This window comes from Spermophilus citellus (genome assembly GCF_964194105.1).
Source record: "Spermophilus citellus genome assembly, chromosome: 17".
NCBI lineage: Eukaryota > Metazoa > Chordata > Mammalia > Rodentia > Sciuridae > Spermophilus > Spermophilus citellus.
Genome location: NC_138199.1, coordinates 61,133,634 through 61,154,579, shown reverse-complemented (window position 1 = coordinate 61,154,579; position 20,946 = coordinate 61,133,634). Strand labels below are relative to the sequence as shown.

Below are 20,946 nucleotides of genomic sequence, written 5' to 3'. Positions count from 1 at the left end.
TTGCAAGTTCAAAGCCAGGCTCATCAACACAGAAATGTTCTAAGCAATTTAGGGGAGACCCTGTCACTAAATAAAATATGAAAAGAGCTGGGGATTTGGCTCAGTGGTAAAATGGCCCTGGGTTCAATCCCTAGTACCAAAATAAATAAATAAATATATTTTTTTCCATTCTCTTTTTTTTATTTTTCTTCCCTAAAGCTAATCTCAAGCATAGGTTTGAGTTTCTTTGTTCTTTTGCATATGCCATATGTGTCTGATATGGCCCAAGTTATTTTTCATAAGTTTTATTCCTTTGGCCAGATTGTGTACTCATTTTCCCATCCTCCTGTTAATTAGCACGTGGCTGGTGGTTCTAGATTATATTTTCATATTCTCCAATGACCCTGAAGCAAACTACTAAAACAGATTTGGCTAGAAAATGATAATAAGATGACGTATTTGGCTTTATTACAGTCATACTCTTCCTTCTACTATTATAAAATATGAAGCTCTCAATTTCAACTTTATTGCCTTGCATGTATCCTGACCAACCCCATCTCTAGGCCAATTTTCTTATGTTCTTTTTTCTAGCTATAATATCAACCATTCAATCTACTATAATCTTTTCCATGTATTAAGCCTAAATTTAAAAAAAAATTAAGTGATTTTAATGGAATTTTCTCCATTCATAAGCTCACCAGTTTTTTTCTTAACACACTATTAATGAACTATACCATTCTAATTCTCTCTTGACTATAAACTATTTTCAAGCAATATTCAATTGTTTCTCTTTTCTCCAACAGAACTATAAGTTCTTTGATCTGTATGGCTTAATAGAGTGTAACTGAGGATTATTTATATTCAACAGCCCAATATTTAAAGAAATATTGTTGTAAAATCTTTCTTAGGGCAGTCACACCTCAGACTCTGTCCTCAATATTACATTCACAGAATACCTAAAAAGTGTTTAATCATAGCTTATTGATTTGATATGAGTAGTTAATAAATATTTAAGTCATGTATATAATTTGATTACATACACATCCAATATCTTCAAATGGAAAAGATTGAGCCTCACTAGATTTTGTGCTTGTGGCCACATATGAAATTGTATGTGAACTCCTAAGAACACAGACCTTACATCATTTTAAGAAATATGCAACATTTATGTGGTCCCAAGATTTGTTTTCCTAACACAGGAAAATAAAATGATACGTTGCTCAAGGTGTAAGTCTAAAAATTTTTCCCAATAAAAAGAAAAATATTATACTTTTGAATCACTCTTACTTTAAAAGTGTATAAATTTATATTCCAAACTTTTTTGCCCTCTGGGTTTTAAAATTTGCTCTAATAATAGCCTTAAGATAGACCAATAGCCAGGAAGGTAAAGAACCGTACTCCAAATACTGTATTCACACAGATCAAGATACTATTTGTATCATTTTCATTTAGATCTAAAAATTACTTTTGATCAGTTTCCACTATCTTAGGTGACTATTTTTAAGCACAATAAAGTCCGGAAGTTCTCTATTTCTTCTAGGAATTACTTTCTCTATTTCCACATCTAAAAAGTGAATTGAATTTTTCTCAAACTTTTGTGTGATCATGGCAAGTAAATCTTGTGTCATTATCTTCTTTCTTTGCCTTGTCTTTTCTTTCATTTCTTTTTAAAGGCATTTTTTCTCATTTTCTCCCAGATTGTCCCTTGGGCATAAAACTTTTATAAGAATTTTCTTAACCTGAGAGCAAAGCTTGACAAGGAAAATCGGTAGCTGTTATTTTAGTAAGAAATAAAATCCTGAAAGTAAAAAGAATTTGGAGAAGAGAAAGAGAGCCAGTATAAGATTCTGTCTTTATATAAAACTCATATATTGTGTCCATCATACATATTTAAATTAATTTTGATTTAAAAATGATTCAAGGGGTTGAGACCGTGACTCAGTGGTAAAGTGCTCTTTTAGCATGTGAGAGGCACTGGGTTTGATCCTCAGCACCACATAAAAATAAATAAATAAATAAAGATATTGAGTCCATCTACAACTAAAAAAATAAAAAATAAAAATGATTTAAAATTATTCTTTTCTTTCATTCAAATCAAGAACCACAGTCACTTCACACCAGTTACAATCCTGGTTAAGATGCATTTTCAAGGCAGCTACAGACAAGCTCAGCTGACAGTCTGACCCAAGGACTATGTGTTGTCTAAAATGTATAGACGAAGTCCTGCAGTCGTCCATTGGTGGGGAGGAAGGGGAAGCATGTGTCAACAATCTTCTGTTTTCATTGATTTACATTTAATTTCATTGGTTATTACCTCCTCTGTATTTCAGAGTTGCACATGTATGAGCAGGGGAGGTGAGGCACTTATGTGAGCAGGAGATGAGGGACCATATAGTTAGTCCACCTTGAAGATGGTCAGATGTTATAAAAGCTGTGATCCTAGACAAGTGAGTCTCTGAAGACATGAAATGGAAACTAAGATGTATACAATCTATACTTTGCATTATTCAACTACTTCAGTATTCTCATATCTGAGTCTCATAATAAAATGAAAAAAAAAGTTCTTGTTTTAGTTAGAATGAATCATGTCAGAGAATTCCTGTTAAGATAGTAGTGATCTGCACCCTTTGAAAAGCTTAATACATGTGAGCAAATGAAATCAGCTGTAGTCTCCATGGTGGTAGCTGGTCCTGAGGCTCTAATTGATCTTTATCATCTTCCTTTTCCACTACTCATTCTGGATTTTCCTCGTCCTTAACCATGAGGGCATGCCTAATGACCTAAATTCTTATTTCAGAACTGTCTAAATCCTTAGTTTATTTGGTATTTTTGGTCATGGTTATTGCATTCTCTAAGTTGCTCTCAAAACTAGATGTGGATATGATATTCTATTGAATCCCTTGAGTCTCAGCTTTGCTTACCGCTGCCCTGCTATTTCAACCACTACCCTGACTCTTCATGGTGATTATGGATGTTTGTTTTATCCCGTTCAACAGCTGCTTCGTTTTCTTGAGATCACTGGCAAGAGGAACAATGTGTGAACCATGGGTCATCATAGCTCCAAGTTTAATAGTAGTCTTAATATGTTCCCTAGCAGAAGCATTTCCCACCCAAGTTGCAAGAATGAGAGGAACATAGTCTATAGTTTGGTCACTGAGAGTAATGGCAAACAAGGCCAATCCCACTTGTATCCTTGGTGTCAGGACCCAAGTAGTCTAGCTAATGGGGAGATGGAACTATATATTTCCTGTTGATTCAAATTATGTACTGCATACTCTAGACCTCACAAAACACTGCTTTTAAGCTTGTATTTTAACTGGGACTATAATGGGTCATTTTATCAATCCTTAGGCTCTCTGGATGACTGGGAATAAGAATCCCTTGGGTATGTCATTATTGGTATACTTCCTATCTTAAAATAAGTTCCTTTAAGTGTGACAAATCTGCATGTAATATCACATTCATAGTTCAGATCCATCTTTGAAAAGTCATCCTATTTGGGCTCTAGAACTCAGGAAAGAAATCTGGAAGAGACATTTTTTATAGTTATTTATTTTTTAGTTGTAGGTGGACACAATATCTTTATTTCATTTTTATGTGGTGCTGAGGATCGAACCCAGTGCCTCACATGTGAAAGGAGAGCACTCTACCACTTAGCCACAACCCTAGCCCACCCCCCCATGTTATTTTAAATAAGGACAAATAACCATTTTCCAGGGTACAAAGTTTCTGTTGTAATTTACCTGCTTGTAAATGGCCAGGTGGTATTCTCAAATAATGGAGTCACTGTGTTTTTTCTGCTAATATATTGACATTCAATTGTGATAAAAAGTGTAAGACTTTATAGAGTCTGAGCCATTGAGTGTGTTCAAGGAACCATCTCTTTTACCATGACTGTTCTCCTCATGGTCTCATTATAGCATCCCTGAGATAACCAACAAGAAATTCTGGCTTGCATCCATAGGATGAATCTTTCTGTCATTTGCTTGTTCGGCACTCAGTCTGATAGACATTAACATGTGACCCAAAGATAGAAATGCTTTGTACCCTTTCCCATAGATTCAACCACTCCATTTGCAGATGTTCATCCATGTTTTTCCATTCTTGTTTTATTGAGGCCTGTATCCAACCGAGACATTGCTACTACACGAGGCATATGCATCTCTATAATTAAAGGAGACTTCTTGTTACATACATAATGAATAGCCAAGTTTACAGGCCACAACTATGTCACATGAGGGTAAATATGTTCCCTACTGTATTTAAGAGTTGTACCTGAATACAACTATCCATGCATCAACTTTCACCTTTTAATTTGTATTAATAAGTCATCAATGTGCCAAACCAAAGTTCTTTCTTCTTTATTATTTGATTGTTGAAAGTCTCTTATGAATCCTAAATGCGAGCAGAAAAAGGAACCTTAGCACATAAAGTGGATGCAATAGGGTTTGATTTACCTGTTTATGTAATTTACTCATGCTTTCTGGATCTTCTTGGATTCAGTCCCAGATACAATGGACCACTGCTGTGCTCACCTGAACGTATGTCTTAGCAAATCCGATTATATGCAATTGAACAGAGTGGATTTGAATTGCATAGTTAGTTCATATTCCATAGTCAGACACTCATTTTAAAAATATAATTGGTATTTTCATGTTATACATTTTAATGCCTAAATCAGAGTAATAAAGCCCAGACTTGACTAAATATTTTTGGTGGAAATTTTATATTACCTTCTGAAGGCCCTGGCCTTAAGCATATCAATAATATTGGAGCTCTAGTAATGGCATAAATATGGAGTTTATTTAGCTATTTAAAAATAAATAAAGTCCTATGAATTTAGGCTTAACTACATTCTCAGAATCTTCCCAACAGCCATCCAAATGAGCATATTTTGGATGAATAAATTTGAAAAATAACCAGATGTTTATATGAGCAGTAAACCAAATTTCCAGAAGGAAAAAAAATGACCTGTGTTATAAAGGTAGGCCAAAAATAGTAATTAATTCATCTTTCATGTCTGTTTAAATATATCACCACAAATTAGTTTTTGAAAGTGATTTCACCAAATTTTCAAAATTTTGCCAAAATGTGGTTTTATGTGATGACCACTTTTTATTCAACAGATTTCTGAGATTGGACAGTTGTACTACACAGAAATGACATAAACATCAGAGAGAAACTTTCTTAATTCACTCATCAGATGACTATATCTATTTTAAACATGCAAATGATTTATTCATCATATTTAAGAATGAAATTCACCACACTATTTAGGGTGGGGATTAAAAACCAGAGCAGCCATAGAGTTCTCTTCTGTCTTCCATAGTTCCTATCTTCCCAGATACCTGATCCTAAGCAGAGAGTATCAACTCTCTTGTGCTTAACTAGTACTAACCTTTGACTTCAGCCCAACCAGGCAGGTGCTGCAGGTAGGAGAATACACTATTGCTGCAAGATCAGCTCTGCCAGAATCCTTGTTTTTGCTTCAAATGTCTTTCACAAAGTGTGTGCCCACTTTCACTCCTACTGACAGTTCCTGAGAATCCCTGTTTCCCTGTACCCTGCCTGACATAGCATTCCTCAGTTAAAGGTTAAGTGTGTGTGAGCTTTGGCAATGCAGAAGCACCTGATTCCTGTGGCTTTGTTCCATGGGGAAGAATTGATTTGGAGAATACGACACACATGTGCCTGGGGTGGAATTAGTTCATTTTTCTTTATTAGCTAAGAGGATTTGGCTATGAAGTTGGTGTGTGTGTGTGTGTGTGTGTGTGTGTGTGTGCATGCGTGCGCGCGCGCATGTATGCGCATGGTACAGGTACCTGCTGTGGCTTTGGATCAATTCTCCACAGGAAACCAAGCTGTATCTCCTCACCATTTAAAATGAATGTGTATTCAATACTTACAGGATGCTTTATTAATATAATGTAATCCTTGTAGAAACCATATGATATAGGTTCATGATATAGTCCACTTTTATGCATGGAAAAAAAATGTAAGTATAGATTAATGGAATAAAACATAACCACAAAGTCATATAGTTTCCCATATGCGAGGAAGTTGGGATTTCAAACATAAGCCTCAGAGCTCTGACTCTTCATCACCACACAAGAGTGTTTCAGAGAAGGACTGTGATAGGCTAGGATCTGTATCAGCACCTGTTGTGTGTTTTCAGAGATGCTGATATGTGGCTAGTCAGAGGGTATGATGGTCTCCTTACCCCACAAGACCATAAGAAGTAAGTAGAGAAACTAAATAAAGAAGTAGAGAAAACCAAATCTATAGTTTTATATGGAAAACTACATGCGAAGTTACTTTGTTTGATGATAGTGAGTTAGGTTTCTTTTGACTTTGATGCTCAATGGAACATATCATTAAGCATCTAAAGAAATCATGTCTTTAAATGTTCTATCATGACAATCCTTTCCTAAGTCTGCTCTTTTCTAGCAAAACAGTGAGGTTTGAATGAACAGTATTCTAATTGATGTTTAAGATTGTGACTCTTTCCTTTGTTATGACCAAAAAATGAGAAGAGGTAAGGATAAAACTTTTTTTTTTTTGGTTATGAGTATCATGCCCTGGTGACCAAGAAAATCACAAGGGGCAAATTGATATTCTGTGATTTCATCTTGCATTCATGTGAGACTTTACTAATCAATCACAGGCTCGTCCCCAGTGCAAAATTTCTGGATGTTGTCTCAGAAATTTTTCAAGTTTTAAGTCAGGACTTTTGACAGCCATTCTCAGTTGACTAGACTTTGTACAGGGATTTAAACTTATCTTTCCATCTCTTAGATACTACATTATCATCTCTACTATGGTGTTACATACAGCTAAAATACAAGTATTTACCATTTTTATATTATGTTAAACAATGGGAATAGAATAATCTTAAAAGTGAAACAGTATTTTATTCACAGTAGACTATGAAACATCTCTATCTTAATAACTTCTCTAAGTAAGCTTGTCACTTGAGGGAAATCCATTGCATATATCACTGGTTGGGTGGCTCCACTGGACATCGTCCTGCAGGAGTGATCCAAGAACTCTGAATCCTTCCATGGTAGCTATGCCACTTCCATCCTGAAAATGACAAAAAGAACCTGTACTTACATGCATTAGCCAGAAAACATCACACTACCTCACCTCAGTGCAAAAATGTGGTCACTGATTGCAATTCTTCCTAAGTGAACCTGTGTAAGAAAGGATAGTCTGAATATTTCAGTGGTTAGCTTGCAACTCTGAAATAACTAGGCATAGTCATGAAGTTCACCATCTAATTAAAACTTTATTCCCCTCTGTGCTCATTCTCAAGTTCTTCACCTCCAGCAGCATGTGTCCTTTTTAAAGACTCTATGATCATTTATATGACATTCATAGTATATATATATATATATATATATATATATATATATACATAATACAGCTGCACACACACATATCTACACACCAAGTGTCTAAACTTGAAGCTGTCCATCTTTCTCAAATTTACATGAATTTATATACTTCTCTTTTGATACTGAGGATTAAACCCAGAGGCACTTTACCACTGAGCCATATCCCCACCCCTTTTAATTTTTTTTTAATTGAGACAAGGTCTTACTAAATTGTTTAGGTCCTCATTAATTTGCAGAAGATGACTATGAACTTGCTATCCTCCTGCCTTAGCCTCCCACCCATGCCGCTGGGATTACAGATGGGAATCACTCAGCCTGGCTTTTTTCTATCATTGATATTCTTATTCTACAAAGCTTTATCATCATAGTACTCTCATTAGCTTTTTAAAATTCTCTTTACAATCTAGAAAAATCATTTTTAAAAGAATGATAAAATTGATACACTAAGTACCTTAAGGAATGTTTGTGTTCTTCAAGGTAAAAGTCTTGACTTTCAATTTTATCTTTAGTGTCTGAACATATACTTCCATTGAATTGCTTGTTTTCTCTATATCCTCTGCTTCTGTGTTCCATGTCCATTTTCCCTACACAGCATTACCTGAATGTTTACTGTTATTCTATGCAGTTACACAGACCTTAGATAGTCAGATATTTTAATTTTATGATAGTCAGATATTTTAATTTTATTTTATCTTTTTGAATAGAATATGTATTTTACATCCTATTCACTTTCATGGATTTGATCAATTGATGATTGATCAATTTTACGGCTACCCCAAAGTATTTCACATTCTCCAGAAACTTATTTACATCATCACAAGCATTTTAGTGAGATTGGAAATGTCAAGTCAATATCTGTTCAAGTCATTGGAGATATGAAATAAAAATCTTGGCATTTAGAGAGAATAATGATGAGAACAGGTGAATCCACCACTGGAAACACACAGTAACTTAATTTTCCAGTCTCCAGTCTTGTGAGGACAAGGGAATACATGACAACAGCTTGGCATATAATTATCTTATATTGACATATAAAATATCTGTTGATTGACAACAGATATTTTATATGAAGTCTTTGTTCACCTCCTGAAATGAGTCTTATCAGAAAAGCACTCCACTATTCACTGAAGTGAGAGTTGGAATTTAGAGTGAGAATCTGTATCTTTGGTGGTCAGATAAAATAATTTTAAGCCAATGCTGTATTTATGAAAACTCAGTAGTATTTGGTAGTTATTGCCATCATAATGACTCTTACAAGTGGTGTCCTACAAATGGTATATTACCTTTCCAAACACATTTCCCTTGCAATATAACTCTTCTGATTAGCCATCTGATGTTGAGAGATATGCATTTCTGCAGTGCTTTTCCAAACTTATTCCACTTCCTCTTGATTCCTTGGGTATGGTTTAGTGGAGCCCACTTCATTAATTAGGAGCTTCAGTAAAAAGTTATAAGTGGACATTTCCTACAGATGTTCCATAGGAGCAATGTTGAATAAATTCAGTTTTCCTTGTTGTGCTTTCTAAATTATTTTTCTTATTCTGTTTTCTTCTTTACTAAATTTAAAATGCTATCACAGAAGCCCCTGACTGGCAAGAAGAAATGATGTCTCCCATATTTTCTAGCTTGACCACTATGTGGATATGATATATAATGGAAATGTTGGTAAGGCCATACAGTAAGGATGGTGCTATATAAAGGACTTAGGTATACGTTGGAACACATACAGTATTACTTTCATGCTGCATAGGAGCTACTGGCAGTGTTGCTGTCAATAAAGCCTGTCAAAAGGAGATGAAGACAACTATTTGGCTCATTTATCAATCAAGGAAATTGAGCATATAGACTTTTGATATTATCTGCTTTCATGTAAAAATTATATTAAATATAAGTTCAAATATATCACAGATTTTGGAAACCTGGGGGAAGGATGTTGGAATTGAAGCAAAATATAAGGTCTTTAATATTTAGGACTATGTGGCACCTCTGCATGTGTCTAGGAGGCCCTGCTGTCCAAGTGGAACCTGTAGCTGGAAGCTACCATGGCCAACAGAGGAAGCCCCTGAGGCTCTGATGTGGACTGGCTCTGCAAGTCTCTGCCTGTGACAAATTCTTGTCATCTGTCAACTTCAGTTTCATCATCAGAAGTATAGCTAATTATACTTTCAAGAATTTTCTGAAGAAGAATTGAGATAATGTGTATCATGTTACTGACACTAGGTACAGAATCACCATTAGCTAATAACATCATCAATAACAGACTGCCTTATTTCACATACCTTAAGTTCCTCAAGGTTGATTCATATTATAGCATACTACCGAATTTCTTTCCTTTTCATGTTTTAATAATATGTCATTGCACGCACATTTGGCATATCCATTCATATATCAGTACACACTTGGGTTGCTTCCACATTATAACTTTCATGAGTAATGCTGACATGAGAAGGAATGTACAAACATCTCTCCATCGTACCTGGGGACCTTACCCAGAATTGAATTGCTGGTTCTTATGGTAGTTTCAATTTTAGTCTTTTGGAGAATGATAGTACTTATTTTCCACCGTGACTATACCATTTTACAGAAGTGTTCTAATTTCTCCACATTTCTTGTGCATCTATTTTCCACAAGCCCTTAAAAGAAGACAGAATAAAAACTTTGCATTTGAGAGTAGTATTATAATTCTGAAGTAAGAATATAGATGTAAAAATGGCTTACCTTGGGAATATGGGGATAGGGCTATAAATCCATTACTATGAAAATTGACTCATAATTAATCTAGATATAAATAAGTTCCACCCTTTGTGGTAGAAGCATTAAGTACTTATGAAGGTGACCTCAGAATAGGCCCTATTTGGAAAGATGTAACTGGAAGGCCTCATGGAGGGGATAGGAGTCCATGTGGATGGTGAGTAATTGGCAGAGTTCTTGCACACCCTGAAGAAGGCAGGCACATGAGCATAGATTTCAGGGTGAGTGCAGACGGGATGAATCTGCTTGACTGAGAAATGATGCAACAATTAGAATTGAGAAAAATTTATTAGGGAGATAAAGAATTTATAGCATTTATAACATTTTAAAGTTCATAAGCATTTTACAAATATCTTCACAGCTATGTAATTTATATTAATATTACTCAGAAACCATTTTTTCTTTTACTAGTGAGTTTTCTTATATCACATCCAAAGACAAAATCAAAGAATGATTTCTGTTTGGGTTACTTTAATTCTAGCTATTAATCAGGTTTTGTTCTATGAAAGCAGATATTGTGAAAACATGAAAACTAAATTACACGAATATATTTCACAAAGGTCATTCATTTAACAAGGAGCCTCTTAGAGATCCAATATTCAACTGATGATTTTTACTTTTTGTCTCTGCTTTTTGGCTCAAATTTCTCTTATATCCAAAATAAATCTATTAATAGCATTTTTCTAAATAAATATATTAATAGCATTTTTCTATCAACCATAGTTCTGTTTTTCTAGGGCTCTGGCTGAACTGATTTGTAGGAAACTAAGATATCTGACTGACAGTAAACCAATGTAGCATTTGAAATTATGAATGCAGAAATGTGAATGGTTGGGGAGACAACCATAATTTCTGGTAAAAGGTCTTTTTGACAAATAAAAATCAAACTATCACAAGATGAAACAATGTCTTTGTTTGTGTTCTTACTCAAGGCTTTTAGCTGAATTGCATTATTGCTATAACAATTGATTTTTTTGTATTCTAAAGTAACAAAGGATTTTTTATAAATGTTTTCAGGTAACCTGCAGAAGAGAAGGTGATTTATTTTCTGCTAAGTCTTGTTACCAATCAATGCTAACAAGGACTGTAAAAGTGTCGTACGGAATACTTAATTATCTGTTGAGATAGTCCAAGCACAACTGAGGATAGACTTATAAAAATGGAAAAAAAAAATAGTGAATGTATTCTAAGAACTGTATTTACTCCATTTAACTACAATTGATTTGTAGTTATCCCATGTTGTATCCTTTTAGATTTTTAAATCTGTCCTCTAGAATCATTCTTAGCAAAATAAAAAAATTAATAATGAGAACATAATAAGAAACTAAACAATTAACTATCTGGGTTTATCCTCAAAAAGCTCCTAATGTGATCATTCTTTATAGTCTCCTCAATCTGTTTCTGTTAAAACATAGATCACCTGAAATGATCCATAAAAATGCCCATAGAATTTCTCTGATGTTGTAAAAATATAAAGGAAAAGTGGAATCCTTATGATGGTTCCTCAAAATTCTGAAATCATCAAAGACTAAAATCCCTGAAGACATAGTTTTATTTAATCTCCCATCTGAGTTCCGCCTTTCCAAAGACAAACTCAACTTCAGAGCTTCTGTTACTTGAAGGAACTTCATAAAAATGGGTAACATTTCTTCCATCCCAACTTGTCTCTACAACTGGTGAATGAGTTTAATGAAGGATTTCTGTGTTAGCAGAGAGGACTGTGGAATGACTAAGATTTGTGACCCATTCGATGGTGTGTGATAGTAATGTGACTGACGGGTTTATGCATCAAATTAATCTGTGACACAAGCTGTACATTAGTATGATATTTGGTATCTGTTATAATATTGCACGTCTTTTTTTTTTTACATACTGTCTTTGATCTTTCTTGAGTATGTGTCGAAGGAAATAACCTGTCTGAAGTGTGAGGCAGAAAGGATGCATCCCCCTTTAAATTCCTTAGCCTGGACCATGTGAATTGAATTTTGAATGTGGACTCTAGATTTGTTCCATGCAGTTGATAATTTTTTAAACTTTGCATGAAGCAAAGTCCAGGAACAGCAGAATGCTTTTTCCCTTAGTACCTGACCTATCAGAGAGAAGATCACCATGCATTTCACACTACCCTATTGATCCCCAAGCAGAGATCTCATCCTTATCGGCTGCATCAGAACAACTGTACTTGTACTAGTGGCTTGATATATTCTGAACCAGGGAAGTGAGTTTAATCTACAGCACATGAGAGCCCACCAGCCTTTCTTAAGAATAATTTGTTTACTGTTCATCCCAAATGGAAAAATTCTTATTAAATTACTTTGAACAATAAAACAATTTTTAAAAACTCTATCAGGAATGGAAGTTTAGATATCTGTTGCACTTTTTCTTTCTTTTTTTTATTGGTTGTTCAAAACATTACAAAGCTCATGACATATCATCTTCCATACATTTGATTCAAGTGGGTTATGAACTCCCCTTTTTTACCCCAAATACAAGTTGCAGAATCACATCGGTTACACATCCACATTTTTACATAATACCATATTAATGACTGTTGTATTCTGCTACCTTTCCTATCCCCTACTATCCCCCCTCCCCTTCCCTCTCATTTTCCCTCTCTACCCCATCTGCTGTTGTTTAATTCTCTCCCTTGTTTTTTTTCCCCTTTCCCCTCACAAACTCTTATATGTAATTTTGTGTAACAATGAGGGTCTCCTTCCATTTCCATACATTTTCCCTTCTCTCTCCCTTTCTCCCACCCCACTCATCTCTGTTTAATGTTAATCTTTTCCTCATGCTCTTCTTCCCTGTTCTGATCTTAGTTTCTCTCTTTATATCAAAGAAGACATTTGGCATTTATTTTTTAAGGATTGGCTAGCTTCACTTAGCATTATCTGCTCTAATGCCATCCATTTCCCTGCAAAATCCATGATTTTGTCATTTTTTAGTGCTGCGTAATACTCCATTGTGTATGAATGCCACAGCTTTTTAATCCATTCATCTATTGAAGGGCATCTAGGTTGATTCCAAAGTCTAGCTATTGTGAATTGTGCTGCTATGATCATTGATGTGGCAGTATCCCTATAGTATGCTCTTTTAAGGTCCTCAGGGAATAGACCGAGAAGGGCGATAGCTGGGTCAAATGGTGGTTCCATTCCCAGCTTTCCTAGGAATCTCCATACTGCTTTCCATATTGGCTGCACCAATTTGCAGTCCCACCAGCAATGTACAAGTGTACCCTTTTCCCCACATCCTCGCCAGCACTTATTGTTACTTGACTTCATAATGGCTGCCAATCTTACTGGAGTGAGATGGTATCTTAGGGTGGTTTTGATTTGCATTTCTCTGACTGCTAGAGATGGTGAGCATTTTTTCATATACTTATTGATTGATTGTATGTCCTCCTCTGAGAAGTGTCTGTTCAGGTCCTTGGCCCATTTGTTGATAGGGGTGTTTGTTATATTATTGTTTAATTTTTTGAGTTCTTTGTATATTCTGGATATTAGGGCTCTATCTGAAGTGTGAGGAGTAAAAATTTGTTCCCAGGATGTAGGTTCCCTGTTTACCTCTCTTATTGTTTCTCTTGCTGAGAAAAAACTTTTTAGTTTAAGTAAGTCCCATTTGTTTATTCTTGTATATAACTCTTGGGCTATGGGGGTCCTATTAAGGAATTTGGAGCCCGACCCCACAATATGTAGATCGGAGCCAACTTTTTCTTCTATCAGGTGCAGAGTCTCTGATTTGATATCTAGCTCCTTGATCCATTTTGAATTGACTTTTGTGCATGGTGAGAGAAAGGGATTCAGCTTCATTTTGTTGCATATGGATTTCCAGTTTTCCCAGCACCATTTGTTGAAGATGTTATCCTTCCTCCATTGCATGCTTTTAGCCCCTTTATCAAATATAAGAAAGTTGTAATCTTGTGGATTGGTCTCTGCACCATGATCAAGTAGGATTCATCCCTGGGATGCAAGGCTGGTTCAACGTATGGAAATCAATAAATGTTATTCACCACATCAATAGACTTAAAGATAAGAACCATATGATCGTCTCGATAGATGCAGAGAAAGCATTTGACAAAGTACAGCATCCCTTTATGTTCAAAACATTAGAAAAATTAGGGATAACAGGAACCTACCTCAACATTGTAAAAGCTATATATGCTAAGCCTCAGGCTAGCATCATTCTGAATGGACAAAAGTTGAAGGCATTCCCTCTAAAATCCGGAACAAGACAGGGATGCCCTCTATCTCCACTTCTATTCAATATAGTTCTCGAAACACTGGCCAGAGCAATTAGACAGACGAAAGAAATTAAAGGCATAAAAATTGGAAAAGAAGAACTTAAATTATCACTATTTGCAGATGACATGATTCTATACCTAGAAGACCCAAAAGGGTCTACAAAGAAACTGCTAGAACTAATAAATGAATTCAGCAAAGTGGCAGGATATAAAATCAACACACATAAATCAAGGGCATTTCTGTATATCAGCAACAAAACTTCTGAAATGGAAATGAGGAAAACCACCCCATTCACAATATCCTCAAAAAAAAAAAAATACTTGGGAATCAACCTAACAAAAGAGGTGAAAGATTTATACAATGAAAACTACAGAACCCTAAAGAGAGAGATAGAAGAAGATCTTAGAAGATGGAAAAATGTACCCTGTTCATGGATAATATCATCAAAATGGCAATATTACCAAAAGTTCTCTATAGGTTTAATGCAATGCTAATCAAAATCCCAACGGCATTTCTTGTAGAAATAGATAAAGCAATCATGAAATTCATATGGAAAAATAAAAGACTCAGAATAGCAAAAGCAATTCTAAGCAGGGAGTGTGAATCAGGCAGTATAGCGATACTAGATTTCAAACTATATTACAGAGCAATAGTGACAAAAACAGCATGGTACTGGTACCAAAACAGGCACTTTTTCTTTCTCATAGAAATTTTTCTTCAAGCAAGTCTCATATTTCTGGGTTATTACCCTAAATTTCACTTGAGATTAAATCCAATTAATTAAATTAATTGGATGAATAAGGATTAAAAATATCCCTGTAGAAATATCTAGAGCTTCTCCCTTCTGTAGTGTTTGAAACCAAGAATTTAACTAATGAATATGAAATTCAGACCAGGGCATGTAATCAGCCCCTTAATATTTTGTGAGCTTTTGTACCTTTGATTTTTTCAACTTTCAATTTCACTCATCTCAAATATTGTTATTGAGCATTCTCAAGTACAGGAGTCTGTGCTGATTCCTGGGGACACAGATACAAGCAGGCCAGATATGCCATCTAACCTTAGGGACCTCATGTTCTGTGTGAGCTTGTTCTGATCATTCCCAGCTAAAAACTGGCAAGATGCAGTGACTAAATGCACACAAAATCAAGAATTTCCGACCTGGAATTAGCACTCTGATGCAGATCTGTATCTGCATTATAGGGGAAGAGTTCCATCCTTCTTATAGTCACCAAAGGTGTACTTCAGGAGGTGGCATCTGAATGGAGTCTCAAAGCGGAGCAGGATTTAGATCCTGTAGCTATCATTGAATTATGAAGCTCTCAACCTTGTGTCTCCTGTTTTTCTTCAACAATTATTTTTGAACAGCCCAAGGTGCAAAAGACATATTTTAGGATGCTACGAATGCTACCATGCTAAGTCAAAGACCCTGCTCTCCAATCTCACGAGAGAGAGAACATAAAACGAGGGCAAAAGCATAAAATGTGGTGGGAAAAAATGTGGAGTGAGAATGAAAAATATGGGGATTTTATTCATATTTGTGACAATTAGGAAACATTTTTCAGCTACAGTGGCATTTCAGTTTGCTAGAGATGTGGCTAAGACATTTGAGCCCCGAGTAGTCCTAATGGAAGAATAGTTTACTTGAATCCTGAAGGACTGGATTCTAGACATTATCAGAACAGAGTCTATGTTGTGATAAACCATGGTATCAGGGATCTAATGATTAGAGGAAATGTTTACGAAAGAATTGCCTCTTCACTCCCTAGTCTCTGTCCCTATACCTGAAACAGGTAATGAAATAAATGATATCACAAGCAAGTCATTTCTCTCCATAAAGGCTTCAAACTCTACTTAAAAGAAAATGCTTCTGAATTTTAGTTAGGATTTTCTAGAAACTCTTCTGAAAAACACAAGACGTGGATACGTTTGTCTTAAAAAAGGGTTTTATAGTAATTAAATTTGGGAAACACTGTAATCTGTGGCCTTTACTTGAAAATTAATCATGCCCATACATATTAAGGAATTTAAAATCCTGCATTAAAAGACAAATTAGATGACTATGGAACACCTCTACTGCTCTGATTTTTCATAGAACACCTATGAACACTGGAAAAAATTTTGAGATACAGCAATTATTTTTTTAGAGGTGATATATATTTTTATTGGTTCTTTTTTTTTTAGTTAGACATGACAGTGGATTTCATTTTATTTATTTGTTCTTATTATTTATACATAACAGTAAATTTTGAAACATCATGCATAAATGGAGGATAACTTCTCATTCTTCTGGTTATACATGATGTAGAATCCCACAGTCATATAGTTATGTATGCACACAGGATAGTAATGTCCAATTCATTCTACTATCCTTTTTACCCCCATACCCACCATCCCTTCACTCCCCTTTGCCTAATCCAAAGTATTTCTATTTTTCCCTAGTCCCTCACCCCCCCCACACACACTTATTGTGAATTAGCATTTGCATAACAGAAAAAATATACTGCCTTTGGTTTTTGGGGATTGGCTTATTTGGATTAGCATGATATTCTCTAGCTCCTTCCATTTACCTGCAAATGCCATAATTTTATTCTACTTTAAGGCTGAGTAATACTTCATTGTATGTATATGTGATACATATATATCACATTTTTTTATCCATTCATCTGTTGAAGGTCATCTAGGTTGATTCCATAGTTTGGCTATTGTAAATTGAGCTGCTATATCAATCATTTTTACACAGTAAGGTGAGCTCCCTTTTCCAATATCAGAGCAGAGCCAGGAGACTACAGGAAGACAATGAGCTCTAAGAAGGATGGGGAAGAAGAGGGGAAGAAAGGGAAGGAAATGAAACTAAGGTGGCTATCCTGGAAGTATTAGCTGACTGAGGGAAGGCCATTTAGATCCTTAAATACTGTCTAGGATTTGCCGTCATTGTGACCAGGTTCAGCTCCTAGAAGTGTGAAGGCTGCAGAAGGTCTCAGGGCCAGACTTCATGATAGCTAATGGCACATTCTCCTGGGGGCCTAATAACCAGTTTCTTACAGCAACATCAGATCTCACACCTGAAGATTGTTAACACAGTAAAATCTCTCCAGCACAGACCTCCTCTATTTTTACCCTTACCAAAATACATACACTGACAGGATTATGATGTGCAGGTGGGGGTTTGACTGCTGAGCGATGGTTCATGTAAAAACTAAAAGTATTTAGCCAACTAAAATACACATATGGAGCCAAAAAATAATTTCTGCCTTTGCAGTTTTCATGAAATAGAGTTGTTGCTAAAAATCACTGTGGTAATTTTTTATTTTGTGATTGCATACATAAGTATCTGCATTCAAAGATAAATTTTTCCCTTTTTGGTCCCTGAAGATGTTTTAAAAATTAATATGTGTTGTTATCAAAGATTACAAAGAGATTAGAAATATATAAAATATTTAAAGTATAAAAATCGACCATTGTTGATAGATAACAATATTTAATGTATATTATTTTAAGAGTAAATATCAAAAATACACAAGCAAGCATAAGTTTTTCAAATTCATATCATAGGAACAAAACTGTTTTGTTGACTTTTTTTATTCAAAAATGTAATTACCATACTTTCAGTCCTTGTTATATGTTATACACAGTATGCCTTTATATAAGTATACTTGAATTCTTTAACACATATAATTGTCCTCTGTCTTATTCTCATAAATAAATACTGAAGCCAGGCAGGTGGTGCATGCCTGTAATCCCAGCGGCTTGGGAGGATAAGATGGGAGGATTGAGAGTTCAAAGCCAGGTTCATCAATGGCAAGGCACTAAGCAACTCAGTGAGACCCTGTTGCTAATAAAGTACAAAATTGGGCTGGGGATGTGGTTGAGTGCCTCTGAGTTCAATCCCTGGTAGAAGAAGAAGAAAGAAGAAGAAGAAAGAAGATAGAAGGAGAAGAAGGAGAAGAAGAAGGAGGAGAAGAAGAGGAGGAGGAAGAGGAGGAGGAGGAAGGAGGGGGAGGAAATACTGAAATAAATGCTCTTATATGTAAATTTTTCACTTTTCTTTGATATTTTTACTTTAAGATAAATTCCTAAAAGCAATATGCTAGGTCACGGTATATGGACACTTTTGAAAGTATAGTTAGTTTTCAAATTGCCCTCAAGATATTCTGTGTCTCCCAGGGGCTCAGAAGAGTTTGTGGAAGAGGCAAAATCTCCCCACCTTCACTAATTTATGACAATTTCAAAGTGCCCAAGGAATTCCTTAAGTTTTCTCTCACTGATATTTACCACGAAGAATGATGTTGGGTAATCAGAAGTCTTTCTTGCTCTTGAGTGGGGTTGAATTCATGCTAAGAATTTTATATAAAGCTACTTTTTTTTTTAGAAAAGTCTAAACCATTCACACATATTTCATTTATTAAATAGAATTTAATAAAGAGACTTTGAATGGGTGTAATAAAGCCATCAAAATCTTTCTTATCAGATTAAGTAGTTATAAGACAGCTGTGAGCACCAGCATAATGAATGTAGAAATTTGTCTAACTATCAATAGAGTCCCATTTTTCTTCGTTGTTGTTATTAGTTGTTAAGTACACAATGAAGCAATTATGCTAACATAGAAATTAGAGAACATCTTTTTTTTTCAGAGATCTTTGTTTTGTTCACTTAACGGAGAAATTCTTACATGTTGACCAATTTCCTAAAATAATAATATCATAAATAACTTTTCATACACATGAAATAGAATTAGAAATTCTCTTATCTCAGCCTACATGCCACTTGACTTGGCAATTTACATTAGACCCTTCAAAGTGAAAAAAAGAAATCTATCATTTTGAAGTCTGGTACATACCAAAAGGACAGCTGTGTATTAAAATGAAATATAATTTTATTTAGGTCTAAAGAAAATGCACCAAGATTCTTCAACATATTGTTTTCCTAATCACGTTGCTTCATTTCTTGAGGTTAAAATAGAAGCAAATGAGTTAAAAGAGGAGAGATGCTTTGTTTATAGATCGCTTTTACTAATTGTGAAGCTTTCAAGGTTATTAGTATGAAAGAACGAGAATAGCTTTCTTTTGACACAAGAAAGCTAAAATTATATAAAAAGCACGGTCTACAGTATCACTCAGAATACCCACTGAAACAAGACTATAGGTGTGGATAGCATATCTGAGTTTACCTTAAGGAATCATCATAAAATTTCTGATGAATGAAGACGTAAAACTGTAAGACAAAGAATTAAAGGAAAGGAAAATTAAATTTGCTTTTCAAAATAAATCCCCCAGGCTTATAGATATACACATAGCATGATATTTAGATGTTTTATTTACACAGTCTCCCGTTTTGTTGTGACTGTGGATGTCCTGCCGAGTTGACTGATGATAGGCCAGGGATAATCTGTCATTTCTAGCAGTGACTTACAGACACTGCAGAGATAAGTCCTCCTCCTCGCTGCGTGCAAGGAGGGGTCTATGAAATTTTAAGTTATGGCTGCCCCTGAGAGTAGTAAAGACAACATTTTGGAATTCCTCAGGTATGCCTAGATCTTGTGATGGTAAAAATAATCGCCACAGTGAGTAAATATATGGAAAATGAATATATGGAAAATGAATATATGGAATATGTCTTTAGTATCCAAATAGAGAAATTGGGTAAATGGGCAATGGTCCATTTTCACAATGGAATCAATTTATTTATTTAAATGGAAATTTGGGAAGAATTTATGATAGCTTAGGAAATTGCTGTAAAAGAGGTGGGCTGTCAACTATGTAGAAACATAAAAATAATTCTAAAATCTACCTATGTCAAGAGTGACTGGAAGAAAATACAGCAGGTGTTTAATATTACTTGTTTTGCTGTGCATGAACTTCATGGTTCTGTAATAAACACATATGTCAATTATTTGTATACTTAATAAAACAATCCCCCTTTGTATAATACGAATCCCCTTTATTTTAAAACCGTGTTGTGGATCCCTCGAGCAGATACACTTGTCTCAGCTCACAAATTAGTTGGTCACCCAGAATCACATCAGGTCAGATACTATGTCATTTCTGTGTTACTCTGGTTACCACCTGTAAAAGATGCTTTTGAGGCTGTGTCAGAAGAAGCCACCATAAAAATGCTAATATGTGCTCAAGGGCTCTGATATCTATGGAGGTGCTTATCTTCAGGTGAGGGACCATTAGGGTACTGGGGAACTGAAAGGGGCCATTGTGGCTAAGCCACAGAAAGCAAGCTGGGCAAGGAACAAGCTTAAACTGGAGAGACAGGTTGCACAAAGTTTGCAAGACCTTTTAGGCCAAGTTGATTAAGGATATTTGGCCTTATCCAAGTGTTACCAGGTAGTTCATGAAAGATTTTAAGCATAATAAGATCCGATGTAAAAGGTAAACCATGTTAAAGCAATAATAAGACTTAAGTATGTTAAGAGTAATAAGATCTGATGTGAAAGATAAACCATGATTCTGGATATGGTCCACACTGGACCAGTAGGTGGGAGATACACAAGGGTGAGAGCTCAGATCCTTTGGATGATGAAATGAGGACCTTTTCAACAACCACAGAGAAAGCTGTGTTAAGCACAA

At 35.3% G+C, this 20,946-nt stretch overlaps 1 long non-coding RNA gene across 1 annotated transcript in view; it reads left to right on the top strand.

The window, feature by feature from the left end:
- Positions 1–20,946, top strand: part of LOC308636789 — a 192,530-nt gene that overhangs the window by 31,117 nt on the left and 140,467 nt on the right. The window lies entirely within an intron of this gene.